General features: G+C 35.4%; 1 protein-coding gene across 3 annotated transcripts in view; it reads left to right on the top strand.

Moving 5' to 3' along the window:
• Positions 1 to 20,632, top strand: part of LOC139695416 (bumetanide-sensitive sodium-(potassium)-chloride cotransporter-like) — a 315,500-nt gene that overhangs the window by 273,206 nt on the left and 21,662 nt on the right. The gene's annotated exons all lie outside the window — the stretch shown is intronic.

The following is a 20,632-nucleotide window of genomic DNA, read 5'->3' as shown; positions in this document are numbered from 1 at the left end:
CATTGTAAACAATCACAGAAACAACACAGGCAATGCTAGCGTCACGCAACTTGGCTCAGAGAAGGCAGACAAGCCACTGAAGCTATCTGACCTCGTCCAGCGGCTACTCGCGTCGTCAGCACTTCATGCGGCACGAACGGGTACTACTTTCCGGATGACCCTCGTGTATATATATATATATACACACACACACACACACACACACACACACACGTTGAAGTTGATTGCTGATTAGCTTGCAGCAATGCATCGTAATATGTTTATTTTTATTGAAAAACTTGAATAACATATGTATACTACCCAGTTAGGAAAATCAAGAATACATTTAATTCATTAATCACATGATTTCTTCAAAAGTTTGGAATGAAATGGGAAAGGAATTCATCTATTTGATATAGTCTTGACTTTAACTAATGACTTAGGAATATGATTTTGGAATAATGATTCCTCATGATATCTTAATTTCTTTCATTTGTGACACCAGCTGTGATTACTGGTGATACCTGTGGTATACACATTGATCAAGGATGATCCACTGAAGAAATAATGAGTCATATTCCAGACGCAAGGGAGGTAATAATGCAAATATGAAGGAAAAACACGGGCATAGAAATACAGAGGAAAGTTGCACAAGAAGCATTATTAGTTCCTGCATATATCTCATAGAACAAAAAACTTGTTAAACGCGACAATTTTCCTGATTAAATTTATGTGAAATACTATAATGCATCCATTTTGAAAAAATGAATTATGTGTTGGCTTCTTTCCAAAAAATTACATGTACAAACTCTAGTATCATGATGTCTTCTATTGTCATGGAATATACCAACCTAGAATGTGAATTTAATTTTTAGGGTACTAGAAACCTCTTTAGACATTCGATTTTACTGAGACCTCAAAATTTTGTGAATGTGCAACAGAACATTGCCGTTAAATAAATTTATAACTCGCCTAGCCACTGCCTTATTGGGGGGATGCTTCTTAATGTATGAAGAAATAGTATTACATGCTTTATCATGTCCTCCACGTGGCGAAGTAATGCATTCTCTCCTGCTGTTGTATAGGTTCTCTTTGGCATGTTTTTCCAGAAGTGACCCATTTCATTACATTTATAACCCTATGGTGGTAGGTAAAACTCAGAATATATGAGGTTTTTGAGGTTGCTGGGTTTTTGGGCTTTTGAGGTTGAGTTATCTGCTTTCTTTGTGCTGGAGCTTGCTTATTCAATGTGCCTCATAATTCTGTGGATGCCGGTTCCACAAGATGGATGATATGTCAAGTCACCCACAGCTTCCCTTATATACTTATTATTCAGCTGCTGATGATCCTAGCTTCTTCGTAAAGAAGTTGGGGAAAATCAATTTTGCCTTCTCACAAATGATGTTATCCTTCAAAGCATCACCTTGCAATTACTTTCTTTTATCTATACAAGAAGTAACCTTTTAACATTGGGGAGCATAAGTAACTGTTGCATCGATATTGTTAGTACTCCCTTTGAAGCATTTATTGACCTTAATTTCTCCCTGGTCTTGATGATAGTGATAATTGTTAAGATCCACCTTTTTGATAATTGTCCATGTGCATGCTAGATCAGCCGCACTACACCTGATTCTCTCTTCTGCTTAACTTAACTTTTACTTCCATGGTTATTTATATTCTTTTATGACTGTCTCCTTGTGTATATTTATTCATTAACATATTTAGTAATATTACCATTATATTGAACTTCAAATGATAAAATCATAAATAATGTATCAAAACAAAAGTTTGAAAAAATGTGTGATCTCTAGCTACCCTGAGAAGTTAGCAGAATGGGTACTAAACCCAAACCGAAGTAGTAGGTGGTCAATCATTCCAGGATTTAACCTCATCTCATCATTTGTTATGTGAAAAGTTGCTTGTTAAGTGAATAATTTTTTTAATATTTTTGCTTATAGTACAAAGTGCAAGGTGCTCATGCAACAAGGTTCCACTGTTATTTAGACACACTGTTAATTTTAAAACCCACTCAAAATCGTACTATGAAATGTAATAATGATTGATACTGTTAATAGATTAGCACGAAATGAAAGCTGACTTAACAAATTTTGAAACAAGTGAAAGGAATTTCGGGTGAAGAGTGGAATAATGGGCACAAAAATATGAATAATAAATCTATAAAATGGTAAAAAATTGATGTAAATATGTGAAGAGGTCCATGCTTATAAGGCATCTAAAAAGCCATAATATAGAGGCATTCTTAGTAATGTGCCACACCTGAGAAGATTTATTGGCCTTCATTTATGAATATATTCTGCCTCATTTCAGTCTGTATTGCATGCCAAGTATTTTCATCTCCATCCTCTTATACATACTTCTTTTGCATCACCTGTCTATTCATCTTGGCTATGATTTACTTGCTTTCAGCTTATTGATGAAGGGAATTATGGAATTAGCATGTTTAGGGTAAATGTTAATAAAAAAATTAATTTTTGTTGCTAAATTTCTCAGTGGTGCTCCTTAATATGCAAGCTATCTAAAAATGTTAGTGATCAATTAAACATCACGGTTACTCATGCTGTGAAAAAGCCAATAAATTTTTGGAAAATTTTTAATGGTATTTTATCTATCAGGAAACTTGAAAGACTCCAAAATTTACTTCTAACTTTGATAAATGTCTCCTTGCTGACTGAAGGGAACTGTTATTTCCGAGGCAACAGGAACATAAAATATTGGAAAGAAATACACAGTGAAATGTTTACTCATGAAGTTTGCCTGTTTTATTTATTTTCATGCAATGATATAATTTCAAAAAGTTATGGCTTCCATAATGAACTTATTGAAGCAGTACATATTTTCCACAAAATTTTTCTTCACAATTCACTCCAGGAGAGGTCATATTCACAAAAGAATGATAAATTGTTTCCACAGCCTACATCTCCCAATTGTCCACTCTCACGAATAACACATCCACAAAATTCTTTACCCCCCCAGTTGTTTGGTTCACCTTTATGCCATTGATGGAAACCAGTTTCTTTTAGTGGCTGACCTGTGAATAAAATGCAAGTAGGATTGATCACTTCCCATGCTTCACTCTCCATTATGTGATAGACCAACATAGATGTTGATAGTGAGTAACTTTTTCCCCCTTCATACATGTATACATGTATTACTAATTCTTATATATTTACTCTCACCATAAATCGTGACGAAGTCCTGTGCCCTATTTCGATCATAGAAACCAATGTATGACCATGGGCCTCCAACTTCTTTGTGTCTTGCATATATGGTTTTGATGACTTCAGATTCTTCCCGTGAGTTTATGATTGCCAAATGTCCACCTTCTTTAATGCAAGTGGAAGATGCTTCCTGGAATGTTACCTTACTTCCATAGTGAAACTTGTAATATCCAACCGAAGGAAATAACTCATAGTCATGTGGCTTTGCTGGAGGAACTGTGAGAGAAAACATGGTATATTACACCAATTGATTGATATTTTGGAATTTTGTGAGTAATTATTTCTATGAACAATCATTTTGTATTTTGGTTGATTTTCGACATTGTTTCGAAAGGAGTTAATTTTTTGATGGGTCCTTACGGTCTAATGCAATTAATAATTGAAGACAGCCATTTTGAGTGATTATTTAATAGTTTAGTAGGGTAAATAGACATATAAAACAAGTTAATTGATTATTGAATACTTATAATTTTTTCTCAAATATAAAATAATTTTCGTGTTAAAAAGTGATTTAACTCATTGAGTAGTAGTTTTTAGGCAAGGCAACCGGCAGCTGAGGTCATTTGCCATTAGGGATGGATGGGTGGGAAGTGATGGAGGGTGGAGAGAAACCCAGCGTATTAGCCTACTTTTAACGAAAGGCACCAAGGGGTCCACAGTTTAATGACCCATCCTATGGGTGGCATACTCACTCAAAGTGGCCTCTCCAAAGCACCTCAAGTAGCAATCAGGATTCTACTGAAAAATATCTGCCACCGTCAAGTTTCGAATCTGTTAACTCATTGAAATATGCTGGATCTTTTATATACCTTCCTTGTGTGACCATATGTATATTGTCAGTGCATCATTCCAAACTAGTGCATGTGTGTTGAAGAATGCATTTAAAATATTTTTATCTGTAACATTAATTATTGAACTTTCATCCAGCTGTTTGAGGGCTTCTGTTTGCATGGAAAATCAACCCAACGTGGTAGATCACTGCTAATACATAATGATGTTATATGGAAATAAAAGGTAGTTGTATTTATCAAAGATGCGAGACTTCCAGTGGGTCCTTTTGTATGGGAAGTTGTGGGACAGGAAGGAGGTAAAAATGTTTCACATTTTGTGCTGATGTTAGTGTGAGAAGTCTCTGGGCAAAGCCAAATTGTAGAGCTACTTATTTATTAAAGTAGGAATTATTTCAATACAAATGCTTACCTATAAAGGCACCTTTGATGTGAAATGAATGAACCTCTCCTAGTTGGTTGGTGCTGTGTTTAAGGCCCATTTTCCAGTTTTGGTGAGCTAGCAAAGAATCTTCATTCAGAAGGAACTGAGTTATCCAGTGACCAGTTTGGTTTTTGTGGCCCATAATGGACAACTCGAAACTTTTATTGCCTTTAGGTACTTGATTTTGTTCCATGCAGAGTTGTTGTCCCATTGGGTTGTTCCTTAGCATTAATAATACTAATGCAATCACACATATACTATATGGTAAAACCATTTTGTAGGTCCAATGTAAAAGTGATGTGATTCTCAAATGTATATTCGCACTCTGCTTCCCTTGACACTTCAAACTGTGTCTTATATATTCAGCTCTATCTGTAGATTTATGACTTTGTTCTGTTCAGATTTATGATTTCTTCTTTTTTAGAGGAGAGGCATTTATTGTTGGGGTTAAAGCTGTAAGCTGTTGAACCATTTTTCTTGGAAATAAAAATCTTTAATTTATTTTCATCTTGGAAAATGAATCAAAGGATGATAACCAGCTTACACAATTTCCTTGGGAGTATAAAATACATATCTCTTGGCTCTTTAGGATTTGTTTATCTCTTTACTGTTTGCAATTCTAACCAAAGTCCATTAGGGATACCAGCCCTGTTGATTTAGTAGCCACAAGACAACCAACCAATTTTAATGCTGGTTAAGGTATTCACAAAGTTGACTAAATGGTTCAGTAGGAGCTGATCACTGATTTTCTTGTCTCAATACATCCTTCTCTGTCAATTTGTAGGGAAAATCTTTATTGGTACATGGACTCTACTCAGTCGGGGGAAAATCAAGAAAACGTCAGGAATCTCATAATTTCTGCAGAAATCCTAGGTGTTAATTTGAAAGGGAGTAATCTTTTTGAAAAAAGTCTTTAATTTGACTTGTTTATTTGGATCATGATGTTAGAAGCAATTATTCCTGACGACAACTGTATTCTTTTCATTTGTGAGACCTGTTTGTGTTTACTAGCGATATCAGTGGCACATAAATCAATGAGGGATGATTCAAAAAACAATATATTTACTCAAATTCCAGACACTAGTAGGGAAACTTTGAAAAGAGGGAGGCATGCCATATGGAAAATTGATTTGAGTGGTTACCCTGTAGTAAAATAACATGGTTCAAGATACTGTTATTTGAGCTAACCATTTGGCCTTAAATTTAGTTCTTTGTCTTTCTTAATCTATTAGGACTTTCTTGGCAGAAGCATTCTTCAGCGTAAAGAGTGTACTAAAATAGGTATTTAGGCATTGTGGCTGGGTAAAACTGTTATTTTTCTGTAGTGGGGAGGAAGAGTCAGAAAGCTTTTCAATTGGTGGAGGGGCTGATGAAATGGTAAACCTAAAATCTCATACCATATGCACTGAATGGTATAAGTAAATCTGAACACACCCAGCTTCAACCTGGATGTGAGATTTGAGTGTCCAAGCTTTCTAGGAAACTGCACATGGCACAGGGAAAGAAACTGGATTCCATAAATATGTATTTCACATGATATACGGTTTAGTACTAGGTGAACACTTTCTCTTACCTCTTAGAACAACCTTCTGGTCGATTGGTGTGGTTTTTGAGTAAACAGTAGTGTATGATATAGTGAAATTGATTAAATTTATGTTCAAATTGAATTTGAAAATATGCTGAACACCTGTAAACAATGATAGGTTTTTGATATTCTGAAAACTTTTATTTGCAGTTATGCTACTCAAAAGTGTAAGCCCAATTTTATTGGAAAATGTCATATCTGGTGTGAACTTGTGTAACATTTCAATGCTTGTATTTAGTAAAAATTATTAGTTCTGCAAAAAGAATCATTTAAACACAGCCTGAGCTTTTATGGTTCCTTCTATTTTATCTCTGTACACCTTACAAAACTTCCACCACGTGCATTATAGTAAACCATGGTAACCATCATGGTACACAATGCAGGAAGGGGAGTTAGGATATTTTCAGAGAAATGTAAGGAGTGATCATGAGGCATAATAGGGAATGAATGGAGAGCCATCTAGAGGTTAAATGAAGTGGCACATGAGATAAAAGTGATCTCATAGCATTCCCTGTGCTTTAGTTTGTAAAATTCTGAGGAAATAGCAATTATTTGTCCTTAATTCATGGAAACTTGAACTTAACCTTTTTTTATACACTCAATGGAATCTTCAAATATAACCTTTTGTGGGTATTATTTGTTAGTAAAAGAGTCTTTTGGGAAACACTGTGTTAAATATTTAGCACAACAATGTTTCCCTGGCTTACTCAAACTTATTCTAATTTTATAGTGGGCTACTGTATTTTTATCGTTAAAAGATGGTCAAAATATTTTCAACTGTCATTCTCAAAGTTGCAGACTGCTCTCACCTTATAAGACCATGGACATATGTAGAAAGTATGAAACATGGATGGTGATGTTACAACCATAACAAATTACCAATAAGTACTGCATATTTGCATATATATATATATATATATATATATATATATATATATATATATATATATATATATATATGCAATATATATATATATATGCAATAGGGGATATAAATTTGCATTCTCATAATGCAAATTTATATCCCCTCCTGAGTTGTTACCCCCTCTAGGACAATTAGGGGCTATGCAGTGTATTTTATCCATTGTATTTTCCTGTATTCATCTGTGAAGCTCCTTTAATATGATGCAATTTTGATCGTGGTAATATAAACTTCTCTGATACCGCAGGTCTCTAAAGGGAACTTTGGAATAATACATGACTCTTTTCTGTTTTTCCTGGTTAGCTTTGGTTGCACTCCTCTCTTCCAACTCAATAAGGTTTTATTTTCCTACTACATTTTTATAACTTCCCAAAAAATGAATTAAATATTCGAAATGACAGCAGTGTGCAGAGGGATAAGTAAGGACTGCACAAATAAGATGGCACATTCTGAAATTTTAGTATGTTTATTTTCCATCTGGCTCTCATTCTAGCCTGTCTTTAATATTTAAATGCTTACCCATAAGGTAGGTATGGGTTTCATCCCAATCTTTACCATTTTTTCATTCTATATCTCGGGAAGCTATTCGTGATTTCAGCCTTAATTTGCATTTGTGGATCATTTGTGAATGGTCATGTAGCTGTTGCTGTAATTGTCTCCTTTGGTACATTTCATTGATAAAAATTTTATTTGCTGAGTCAGCCAATAGTTACAATCATTGATGAGTCTATTAGAAAATCAGTGTGATAGGTATGGGATGATAATGTTTAAATAAAACAGAGGTTAAACTGTTTTTCAGGAAGAGGAAAGCTAAAAAATGGTTAGAAACCTTAGAGCTGGTGGAACAGTTTACCTATCTTGGAGATGTTCTGGACCAAAACCGTCAAAGTGGTAGGTTCATCGGGAGAAAAATTGTGTCAGGTAAAAAATCTTTCACAAGGAGGAGGGAATTGATGACACGGACATTGAATAATGATTTGAAAAAATGACTCATTAAAACTTTGATGTGGAGTATGGTTATTTACGGTTTGGAAACTTGGTCTTTGAACTAGGATGATAGTCATCGATTGGAGGTTTCTGAAATTTGGGTGTGAAGAAGGATGGAAAAGATGAAATTGACAGAAGGGAAAACAGATGAAAAAGTCCTGAGTGTGGTGGGAGAGTAGAGAGCATTGATGGGAGAAATCTGAAGGCCGCAGGAAAAGTTGATGCAGAGCATTTTGAAAGATGATGTGATGTTAAAGACTGTAATAGATGGGGGAATGTTAGGTATTCAAGGTGAGGAAAGGAAGAGAGTAGGCATGTTGGAAAGAGTGAAGGGAGGAGGGAAATTTGCTGAATTGAAGAAAGTGTTACTTTAATGTGAGGTGTCTTATTAGTTAATACTAAGGAATGTAGTGATGTTAAGGTTGTGTCCATTCATAACCTACTGAAAACAGTAGGCTAACAAATTATAAAAAGCACATTATCCATATTTCCTCAGTAGGGTTGTGCTCACTATGTTTCCATTTGTCTGAAATGAGATAGGATTCCAAGTACTTATCCTAATTTTGATAAATATTGGCCTTTTCTCAAAATACTTCATCTCTGATCAGAATTTCTTGCCAGCGTTTTAAAACCATTCATTACTAATTAGTTAATATTTTCATGCATTTCCTTTTTTTTGCTCACAGTCGGTTGTTTTTTATTTTCCCAACTCTAGAGCTGTTCATTCTTAGGTTTTTAAATGTTCCACATTTGTTTTTCATACTTTTAATTCTCAGTGAGTTTCCTTCTTCATTGGTTATCAATGGGGTATTATATTTTACCCTATCACCTATTTCAGGTATTTCATATGATTGCGTGCAGTTTAGCCTGATTGCAATCAAATCAACATACTGGATGTTTGATAAAGTTGAGTTGTACAGGTTCATTACAAATATGTCAACATGAAAAACATTGGTGTAATTAAAAATATGTCATTTTGGAAGGGTTGTGCAACAGAGGTGGTCAGTCAGACAGATTTTGCTATATATTAGAGAATGGTTAATGACAGTATAGAAAGAATTGACCAGAACCATTGTAGGCTGCATGTGACGTACGAATTGTTGCACCTCTCGAAATAAAGAAGTTGTATTACCATGTTCAGATCATTAGACCTCATCAATTTATCTTCAGTCAAGCCTTAGGATGGCCCAATGAGTTATTTATCTCTGGGTTGTGCAAATTTCAAAATGTTATTTTGAAATTCTTCATCTTTAGCAGCTTTCCAATTTAACTCACATTTTGGAAAAATTTTCTACTCCAATGCTTCTGTATTTGTCATTTTTAGTCTACTTTGGCAACCAACCCTTTGTTGATATAATCTTCCCTATTACCACTGATGAGGGCCAGCCTGCCCAGATGATCCTTTCCTAGACTTATTTTTTTTAAGGTAATCTACAGGTTAAGGTAGGTTTTTGGATGGACACAACTACCAAACAAATATTTTATTACTCCTAACAAAACACAAAATCCATCATCCTACTCTATATCAGGTCCCTCTTCATCTCTGAGTACTTTCTTCCTCCCTTCATCCCGTCCAACATCCCTATCCTGTTCCTTCCCTTTCCTCTTTTGCCCAACATTCTACCCTCTATCACAGTCTTCAACATCCCACTGCCGGTCAACACCCCCTTCATCCACTTTCCCTGCCTCCATAGGATTGCTCCCAACAAACCCCTCTCTTCGCCCACCATACCAAGTACTTCCTCATTTGTTTTCTTCTCTGTCCATTTCACCTTCTCCATTCTTCTCCACACCCACATTTCAAAAGCCTCCAATCTACGTCTATCCTCCTGCTTCAATGACCACGTTTCCGCGCCGTACATAGCTACGCTCCATATCAAAGTTTTTACGAGTCTTTTCTTAACATCCTTACTCAACGTCCCTGTCATCAACTCCCTCCTCCTTGTGAAAGCCTCTTTGCCTAGCGCAATTCTTCTCCTTACGTCCCTACTACTTTGACCGTGTTGGTCCAAAACACTACCGAGATACGTAAACTGTTCTACCTGCTCTAGATTTTGCCCTCCTATTTTAATGTTAAGCTTGGCCTTTTTCTTTCTAGAAAATCGCATAACCTTTGTTTTACTAATGTTGATTCTCATCCCATACCTGTCGCACTGAATTTCCAATTTACTCAGCAATGCTTGCAGCCCCTTGGCTGACTGACAAACTAAAGCTTGGTCATCAGCAAACCTAACTGATTTTACGAATTCCCCGCCCACTTTAATTCCTACCTCCAGTTCTTCCCACGCCTCATTAATCATTTCCTCTGCATACAGGTTGAACAGCAACGGTGATAATGGGCAACCCTGCCTTACACCCCTTCCTAACACTGCCCATCCCGACTCCCCGCTTCCCACTCGCACCTGAGCAGTCTGAGACATGTACAGGTTGCGGATTAGCCTCCTTTCCCTCCAATCTATTCCTATTTTCTGCAATATACTCATTAGTTTTTCCCAATTCACTCTATCAAAGGCTTTTTCGAAATCTACGAAACAGGCAAATACCTCCTGGTTGTGTTCTATATTCCTCTCGATTAATAATCTCATTACTGCAATGGCATCACGCGTACCTCTCCCCTTCCTAAACCCAAACTGATCATCCCCTAAGTAATCATTTGCCCTACTCTCTATCCTTTTGTTTATGATCCTCCTAGACTTATAGGCTCAATAATTTTAATGTGTACTTTTGTTCATCAAGTCAGTGAAAAAACATTGCAGACGTTGCCAGTTAAAGGCAGCAACAAAATAAACTTCAGAATATCATCAAATGCATTAAACTTATTCAGCACCAGCCAATATGTATTTAGAGAGGAGCAGGAAACATAACAATATCAAAATTTCATTTAGTGCACATTCAGCTCAAACATCTGCTACCAAGCATAAGCCTCTCTCAGCCAGGGGTGCAAAACTGTTGATTTTTTTCTATAGAGAATGATCTAGGGTCAGGAGGTAGCATATTAAACATTTTTATAATAATGTTTTCATGGGAGAGTAGGGAATTGTTTAGCCTGCATTACACTCATTATAGCCCTTCTATCTGGTATCGTACAAAGTTGCATCAGGTGTTCAGAAAATTTACCCAGAATTACCTTGTGATGCATACAGACTATGCTGTACACTTCTAGATATAGTCCGTATATAGTTGGTAAGTTAAGCACTATAATGAGATGGCTGCAAGGATCTGTTGACAAAGAAAATGTGATTACGCTAAAAACCATTTTCTAGAGGTTAAAGACTTGCCGCCCATTAGAGGCATTTTCCCAGAACTTTGATTCATTAGTTAGATGAAATTAAAATAGACACTAGTATATTATTGTAAATAACATGTAGGTGTCATCCCTCTTAAGTTTTCACCCCACAAAGACGAATTTAAAGTCTTTTTGATGTGACAAATATGTTGACTCCAGGTTAGTTTGCTATCAATGTATATTCCTTAACTAGTTGATATTTAATCAGCCAAAACTCAAATTGTGCAGAAAACACTGAATTTATATCAGTTTTTAAAACATCCATTGTGAAATACCACTTTGAGCTTAATTTTTATTAATTTTCAGTTCATTAATGTCTGAAGGACCCTTGTATCATTGCACAAGGGTCCTATTTCCTCTTCTGCATGAAACAATGACTAGGGTTGGTCTGGCCCTTAGTTGAAATAGACTGTGTCTGGAATATTGTCTAGGCTAGCTAAAATTCCTTCACATATCTCAAAAATAGTTTATCCTCAGCAGACCTCAATGAAAAGCACTCTATCTCCCTCTTCCCATAACACATGGAAGGCCGACTGTTACCTTTTTTGAATAATGGGTACCCTGTTGTCATTCAGTATAATAGAACGAAAAATTCACTATTTTTGGTTTCTTAAGTTCTAGAATGGGTGGGTCGCGGTAGTCCAGTGGGTAGAGCGTTGGACTGCTGACCGGAGGGTCCCGGGTTCGATTCCCGGGCAAGGCACTCTGGGCACCAAACTAGTGATTTTTCGGGTACCAGGTCTGGGAAACCATAACCGGCACAGGGAAAGGAACTGGCCCCCCTACCCTCATGTGTGAATTTTCACACGCCGTATAGGGCTTAGTACTGGGTGATCTCTACCATCACCTACTAAACCAACCTTAGGGTTGATTACTGTGTTTAAGTTCTAGAAAAATGTTAGTTTGTTGCTGTGCCATTTGTGCAAATGTAAATTGGTCACTTCGTTTTGTCTTGCCCATTTGTCATTAAAGGTATTCTTGTTGCTTTTTATTCCCAACCTTGGCTCCTGGCTGGTCTATTCAAATAATTTGATCAGTGTATTTTTCTCCCATCCTGCTCCTTGATTATTTCATGTAACTCCTCTGGAAGTCAGTTGTCTTCTCATTGGCATTCAGGGTGATTGCCTGTTAATAGAAGCCAATAAAAAATGCAGTGCCCTTAAAATTTCAGGGCCCTTGTGAATGAAGCACTGATAGTCACCAATTGTTTTCTCTTGCTGTGGAAGTAATATCATATTATGATTCCTTTACTTCAAAATCGTTGAATATAAATCTAAATTACATACTCTAGGCAAAATTTGAGCCCAAGGACTAGATAATCAAAATATGAGAAAGTTGGTAGCTTCATGATAAAACTCGGTCGACCATTTAAGTCAGACGGAGTGCGTCTCTGTTATGGTTTATTTGACCTTTCAACCTTTGATACTAAGTGAACTTGTCAATCTCCCTTCAGTCTTATCTGAATCATGGCCTCGAGGCCATGGCTGATATCCCAGGAGTTTCAAAGTCTGAAAACGGGAAGAGCGTATTAGTATGGAGGTCAAGGAGATGAGCATTTGTTGAAAACAAAACTGAGGCACATATCTTAATGTCCCAGTACCTTCCCTTTTTTCTCCACTTTCTTGGGAATTTTTCCAAGAAATATTTGATTTCCTAATATTTCAAGGACCAATTAATTGAGAAATGTTAAAGTAAAGATGCGCTCTAGAGAAAGAAGGCTTAATTACGAAGACACTAAATTGGTGGCATGACTTTCATATATTTTGCTAAATCAAATTAAAATATTTTGCTGATGGATTGGCAAAATATTTGATTGTTTAATTACTTCTGCTCTTCATTCTTCTCAATGTCTTCCTTTTAATAGGCTCATAATTGCTCATGAGGGAACTATGGAAAACATTAGCTATAAAATCTATCATAAATGCTATAGCGGGATAAGATGGTAAAATCTGCATTTGGTTGGATTCTTATTTGGGATTGGGCACTCGAAAGTAAATATTTAGAAACCCCTTTAGCCAAATTTTTAGCTCCCTAGGTGGCACCTATCGCAAAAAATATTATTTTTTTCAAAAATAATTTTTCCTGAGCAATCCTTTGCTTTAAAAAATCTGAAAAAATTCTTGAACATACTTTTTTATGCCCAAAAGCATTCTGATTTTTTGGATCAAAATTGAGCTCAGGAAAAATATTTGAATTTTTTAAAGAATTTTTAGGTTATGTAGGTAATTTTTGGCAAACTTCCAAATAATTATTTTTCATGAATTTTTTTCCATTCTTTTGAATGGCAGGGTTAGATTTGCTATTTTCTCTCTGGAACATCAAAATTTAAAAAAAGCAATATTTTTGTGTTTTCCCCATGTTTTTAGCCCATAAACTCAACTTCATTTCAATAAAAAATGATTTTTGTTATATTTTTCGTTATTTGTAATAGCAGGATTGGGTATTACCTCATCTATTCTCTACTACGCAATATTTTATAGTTGTAAACAAAGGGGCAGACTCACCCCGAGTAGAATCCAGTTCAGCTTTTATATTGGTTGGGCTGAGGCCTTTCAAATAAAAGTATTGTATCATTTAACGATGACCAATTTTCTCCATTTTCACAAAGTCACTGAAAACGTTCACCATTGATGGCTGCAAAACAAATACTAAACAACATGGTGTCTTCAAACTTGAAGCATATACTTTATAGATTATATACGTTCTAATACAGAAATATTTTTCAAACAACTACCACCATCTCTAGGTCAGGCCAGGTACTTATGGGACCACCCCCATAATACACTAATAGGTTCAATTCTTGATAAAATTTTTGGTTGCTCTAAGAATTGTAATTGGCAGTGGGCTAGCTCCCCTCCACAAAAAAAATGCCCATTTTCCTCCATTTGCCTCTCATACCAAACATTCTCTCCTATGTCATAGTCTTTCTAATGGATTACATATTCGTAAAAATGCAAGATATGAAATAGCTCCGACATTGTTCTTAATAGTTCTTACTGTCATCTGGTTATATTGAACAATCTTCTGTACAAGAGTAAATGTACAAATTGTTAGAAGGAATTTTTGCATTTTAGTCAGGAATGAAAAATAAATTCTCTAAAAGTTATATAATTTCAAAGAAGGATTCAGAATTCTTGTAATTATCAGATTTAAGGAAATATAGTAGGAATATAAAAACATTTAGTAAAAATCACTTCATATTTTGCTCAATCCAGGTTTTGTGCCTAATTGTGGAAACCTGGGTTATGCTGATAACATTTTGGGGTAGAAGTAATTGAATGTTTTTCTTCTCCTATTCCATAACAGAGACTTGCTAAAAACAACCTTGTATTTGTATTAACTGGGACACCTTTATAAGTCAAAAAATCACTTGATCATTGCCATGGTGATTGAAATGGTTTCATCCAAATTGCTAATAATTTTTTCTCAGCATCAAATGAAAATAGATAAGCATTACACATTATCATTTTATATTCATCATATTGGCAGGAGTACTGGGTGAGGAATTTAAGGGAAAATTAGTGTTAACTTACACTAGATTTGAGTATATATTTGTATGGTGTTGCAACATTGTCATTGAAGCTAGATGATGGATGTATATTGGAGATTTGTGATATGTGGGTGTGAAGAAGGATGGAAAATAAAACAAACGAAGAGATACTAGATATGGGGGGGGGGAGAGGAGATAATTATTGAGTGAAATCTGAAGGAGGCAGGAAAGGTATCTTCAAGCAATTTTGATTGGGGATGGGATTTTGAAGACTGTTGGAAAGGAGAATGTTAGACAAGGATGGAAGAGTGAGGAAAAGGATAATTACATTGGACAAAATGAAGGTTGGTAGAAAATAAGCAGAATCAAAGAACAGTTTAATGTAGTTTTGGGTGCATCTTGTTGGATGAAGCTAAGTAATGTAGCGATGCTCATTATGTGTCCATCTGAAACACACCTAAAATGGTGGACTGCAAAATAATAATAATTGTTTATCAATTACCGTATTTAACCATCGATAACGTGCACCTATTTATGGCGCGCATCTAGAACTTAGTAGTTATCATGAATTTGGAAAGATACCACGCGCCCTTTTTTTCATGGGTTTTTGAGATGAAATAAATAACAGTAGCAGATCTGTATAAAATAGAATGCATTTAGAAAGGCATGCTTCCAGACTAATTTGTTTTTGCGAGACTCTTCTCCAAATTATTGTGTACATAGGTATGTAAATGTTTGGTTTTTTCAATTTTCATTTTACATCACGCCCATTGTCATTTTTTTCAATCATATGAATATTTTTGTGTAGATAACGTGCACATTATCAATAAGAAAATATGGTATTTATACTGTGCACACTAGGATAACAGGACAATGCAAATGTTTTCAAATTCTCAATTTGAATATAGCAGTTAAAGTATTTAATACTGGTCTGTTGCACAGAAAGGAGTTTTTGATATAGTTTAATTTTTTTAAATATTTTTTGTTCTCCCTAAAAATATGGAGGTATGAGACACTTTTCATGAAACACATAAGGATCATTCCTGAAAATACTAATGGACTCTAAGGTTGGTTTGATGGGGGGAGGGGTAGAGTTCACTACATACATACTTAGCACTATTGGCTCACAGGTAGAGGACCACAGGCAGAAGAAGTTCTCATTTTCTCCTACAGAGCAGGTCCAAACTAGTCTGGCTTGGTTTTCAACCAAGCCCAGCATGACTCATAGTCAAGGGATTGAAATCTTGGATAAGTAGAAATGTAATGCAGATATAGCATGTGCATTACTTACATACTTTGTTTGGTCTATTAGGTGTTTGGTTCGAAAAAAGGTATGAACTAGTAATGTCCTTTTGTCATTTGTCCTTTATTTTGGGAAAAATAACTAAATGGGTGGGCAGGCCCTAAAAAATAGTCCAATTTAATATGCTTCCTCACGGAGAAGTTCTTTTTAACAAATTGAGTGAAGAACTTAAAAAAATTCTCTAGATGTCATTTTTGTGAAGATAACTCAGGAAATTTTTACTAAACTTCCTTTTCTATCAATCCAGGAGTTTTTGGAGAGTGATATTTTCTTATGTTTATTATACTCTTGTTGATGCTATTTGCTGGAGGTAATAAAACCCTCAGGAAATGCAAAATCTGAACTAAAGATTAAAATCCTAAGCCTCAAACCTTATCTGGTAGAACAGTGCACTCATCTGGGAAGTGTTTTAGATAGAAATGGACGAATTATAAGGGAATTTAAAGAATAATTGTTTTTGGAAAAGAAGTTTTTACAAAGATAAAGTGGTTGCTGATTAGGGTTATGGATAAAGCTCTTTAGAAATTGTGTATGGGTAAGGCTATGAAATTTGGTTTTTGATTTAAGTGAGTAAACATAGAATAGAGACTTTGGAAATATGTGTGTAAAATAACGGTAGAATAAAATGGACAAAAAGGAAAGGAAACATAGAAGTGCTAGCCACGCTAGTGTTGTTTTTGGTAGATTCCTGAGTAAGGCAAGACAGGTAGATGGAGGAGTTACTTGGGTGATGTAATGCTGAAGATTTTATTTAAGGGGAGAATGTTGGGAAAGTAAGGCAGGAGAAAAAATAATGTTTAAGACAGATGGAAGGGAAGGGGAAAGTGAGTGGAGTGAAAAATGGGTTATTTTAGTGTTGATCTATTCAGTTTTATGTTAGTCAAGGCTTATTGCTAAATGTGTAGCAGTGCCTGACTCCTGGTGCCCATATAAAACAAATCTTGACTGGTAGACTTTTGTTAGCACAATAGATTGAACATCTGTGTTCCTATAAAATACTTTTTAATGAAAAATCGAAAAATTTCATTGATGTTCTCATTTGTTTGAACTGTGTAGTTATTTAGAATCCAAATGGGTTGAATAGGTTCAAAAAATATATGTATTCTTTCCACATATTGTTTATTCCATAAATACTTCTGCTGACATATTAGTAATTGCAATGGTTCCTAAAGATGTAGCACATATGAACAATCTAAAAAGTATTTTATCCCTAAAATGATTGAAAAAAGACAAGGCATCATTATTCACAAAATCATTGTTCACTCCATGCTAAATCATATTCACAGAAGAATGATAGTTTTTCTTCACAGCCTACATCTGCTAGGAATCCATCATGAAGAACACAGCCACAAAATTGAGCCCCACCAATGTTATTTGGTTCAGTTGGGTGCCATGTGGTGAATCCAGTTGAATTTAATGGTTCTCCTGTAAAATAGAAAAAAAGACCATGATATGCATCCAGAATGTATGTATGAAAAACCTGCTGGAAAATGTAATTGAGCAGTAATAAATGGGTATGTGAATGATGAAATTGAGTGAAATTAGCTAACTTCTATTATCTCTACTCATACATAGTTTCCATAACAGTCTAATTCTTGAAGGTAGCTGTAATCCAATGTTTAGTCAGCATGATTCTCATCTATCCAATTCTAATCCTGCTACAACATTAATTGTACTTGACTTTAAAGTAGTTTCTGGCCAGAAGCAATCGAATAGTTGACACATCAGTACTATAGGCTTTGTTGGTCCAATAGACTGATTTTTATTGATATCATGTACATTAAACACTATCTTTGGCTCACCAAATACTGTTACAAAGTCCCTCGACTTATTCCTGTCGTAGAAACCAACAAATGACCATGGACCTCCAGCCTTAGGATGTCTTAAATATAGAGTTTTGATGACCTTAGATTCTTCCTCAGAATTGATGATTGCTAAGTGTCCACCTTCTTTAATGCAGGTGGAAGATGCTTCCTGGAATGTTAATTTGCTTCCATGGTGAAACTTGTAGTAGCCAATGCCAGGAAATAACTCATAGTCATGTGGCTTAGGCGGGGGAACTGAAAAAAGAAAAAAAATATTTCGAATGGGTATCCTTGATGATTCTGTTAAGTCATTGTGGTGAGATGTTACCTTTTTAGAAGTTATTTCACTTAGGTTTTGGACAGTCACTGAAAAAAGTATATATTGTCATAGACTTGTGAAGTGCTGAAGCTCAACAATTACCCTAGCCTACGATATTTTCTCCTTCATTTCATCACATCCTATAGTTTTGAAAATAGTACACCCTTTTTTGCTCTGACTTGTATTAAGTTGAAACCTTTTTCAAACTGTACCATTTTACAAATTGAGTGGCCTCAGGCATGATGTGGTGGAAGTTGAACGTAATGAATAACTGGTCGCAGAACTTTTCCACTTGATGATACTTATCAAGTGGAAAAGTGCTACGATCAGTCATTCATTATACCATTTTAGTCAACCAACATGTTTTTGACCCATACTGTTGGTCATCACTCATGATCTGCCTTGATCCATGTCCCAGTGAGCCAATTGATGCTCTGACATTTTTCCAGTATGATATTACAATCTCACTTGGAAGAAGTTTCCTGATAATAAATATGAAAGTTAATTATTGATTTCTTCAATGATTTATCCGACCCACCTGTTAAAGTTCCTTTGATGTAGAGAAAATGGGTCCCTCCATAATGTTTGCTGCTGTGATTCACGTCCACTCTCCAGATGTTTTGATGAATGATGGATTCCTCACTGAGCCGAAATTGAGTAATATAGTGTCCCGATTGATTCTGGTGACCCTTTACTGAAAATTCAACTGTTTTACTTCCTTGAGCTAATCCATCTTGGCCTGGGCACTTCTGGGCGAATGGGCTGTTCTGTGAAAGTGACAATATCCATAATGTAATAAATATATAATGTGCTGTTGCCATTGTTGAACACCTTGAGTTAAAAATGTTCACAGTCCAAAATATTTCCTAAACTGTGTTTGCATTCCAGATCTCCTTTTATATACATCAACCTTCATTTTTTAAATACTTTCATTGAAATTTATTATTTTTTTAATGGGACAACAAACAAATGGACTATGACCTACTTTATTCTGTAACATGAATTCCTACCTCATCCCTATTTCCTTTTTTAAAGATCATTTAAAGCAAGATAAATGAGTTTCCAGTTCCAGACATAAGAGAAATCACTCTTAAAAATATTTGTATCATTGACTCATGAAGGTTTTCATGCTCCATTTCCTTTCCTGATTTAAATGGGGCATGCGTATCTGCCTCATGAGAAGTTTCTTACATTTCAAATTATTAGGGTTTAATCTTGGAGCTGTCATCTAGAAAGGAAAGTGACTAAATGATATTACATTTCTGATGATTTTTTTATTGAGGAGATGTCCTCATATTTGTGAATTATAGGGAAGAATATACTATTGTTTATTCTTGTGTCTAATTATATTGTAGGTACTTCGATTCTCTAACCTCTATCAGTTAATATATCACTCATTTATGCTGGTTCTGGATAGAAACTTGGTCTTTAAAGGGAGAAATGAGCTGAAATTGGGGACTTTTGACTGAAGATAATGTATGTAGAAGGGTGTAAAAATTAGGATAGTCTGAGGGATTTGTATTATGCCCAGTGGGACTGGAGAGGAAATTGGTTGATGGTAGACATTGGAGATGGTAAAGGGTAGACATGAAACTTTGGTGTTAAAGCAAGATGATAGGCCTAGATTGGAGGCTTTTGGGATGTGAATGCAAAGTATTTTGATTGACGATGGAATGCTGAGGTCTATGATATGAAGGCGTCAGGTAGTCAAGGTAGATACAGGGAATGGACAAGCATGTTGGATGAAATTAGGGAAGGCAGAAAGTATGCAGAATTGAAGAACACTTAAGCTTGTGCCTTTGGCTTAGTAGGCATTTTTTGGAACTGAGGTGTCAAGTTCTTTTGATGTGTGAATGGTGTGTAAATCCCTTCCTGGAAAAGGATCCTTGATTGCCAACTTAAAAGTGTAGCTTGTCTCAAGGAGAATTGGGGAACTGACTGCTGGAAATATAAAGTCGTTTGGTATCCCAGCTGGTCACTAGGCCCCTCCATTCTAAATCCCTTTATTTTTACTCCTTCCTTGTTTACTTCTCCTTAATTAAACTCTCGCTTATCTCAGTGTCTGTGTACTTATTACTTGTCTAAGAGTTGGGATCCTTTGAGAATGTGACAGTTAAGAATTATTGAAATTATTAATGTGTTCTGATGGAATGGTTTACTTAACACTAAAGACAATGAAGCATCTGCATTTCTGTGCTACATGGTATGAGAAATCATATAGTCATATTTCATTAAGAATTAAATATTCATTTTGAAGAAATAGAATCTCTTGGTTTACTTCAATGCCTAATTTAATTTACCTGCCATAGTTTTGACATATGTCATATTTGAGGTGTTAGGCAAGTGAGTGAACACATGTATATGTAGGCATTATATACCTGATATGGCTCAATTACCTGACACCTTGAAAATGACACTTTTGTCAAAACCATGGGGAGTTAAATAAATGTGTAAGATGCTAACTAATTTTATTTTTTTCAAAATAAACATAGAGCACTTCCATCA

This window comes from Hetaerina americana, unplaced genomic scaffold, assembly GCF_022747635.1.
Source record: "Hetaerina americana unplaced genomic scaffold, ioHetAmer1.1.p SCAF_6, whole genome shotgun sequence".
Taxonomy (NCBI): domain Eukaryota; kingdom Metazoa; phylum Arthropoda; class Insecta; order Odonata; family Calopterygidae; genus Hetaerina; species Hetaerina americana.
Note: the sequence above shows the minus strand (reverse complement) of the source record. Positions and strands in the feature narration are given on the sequence as shown.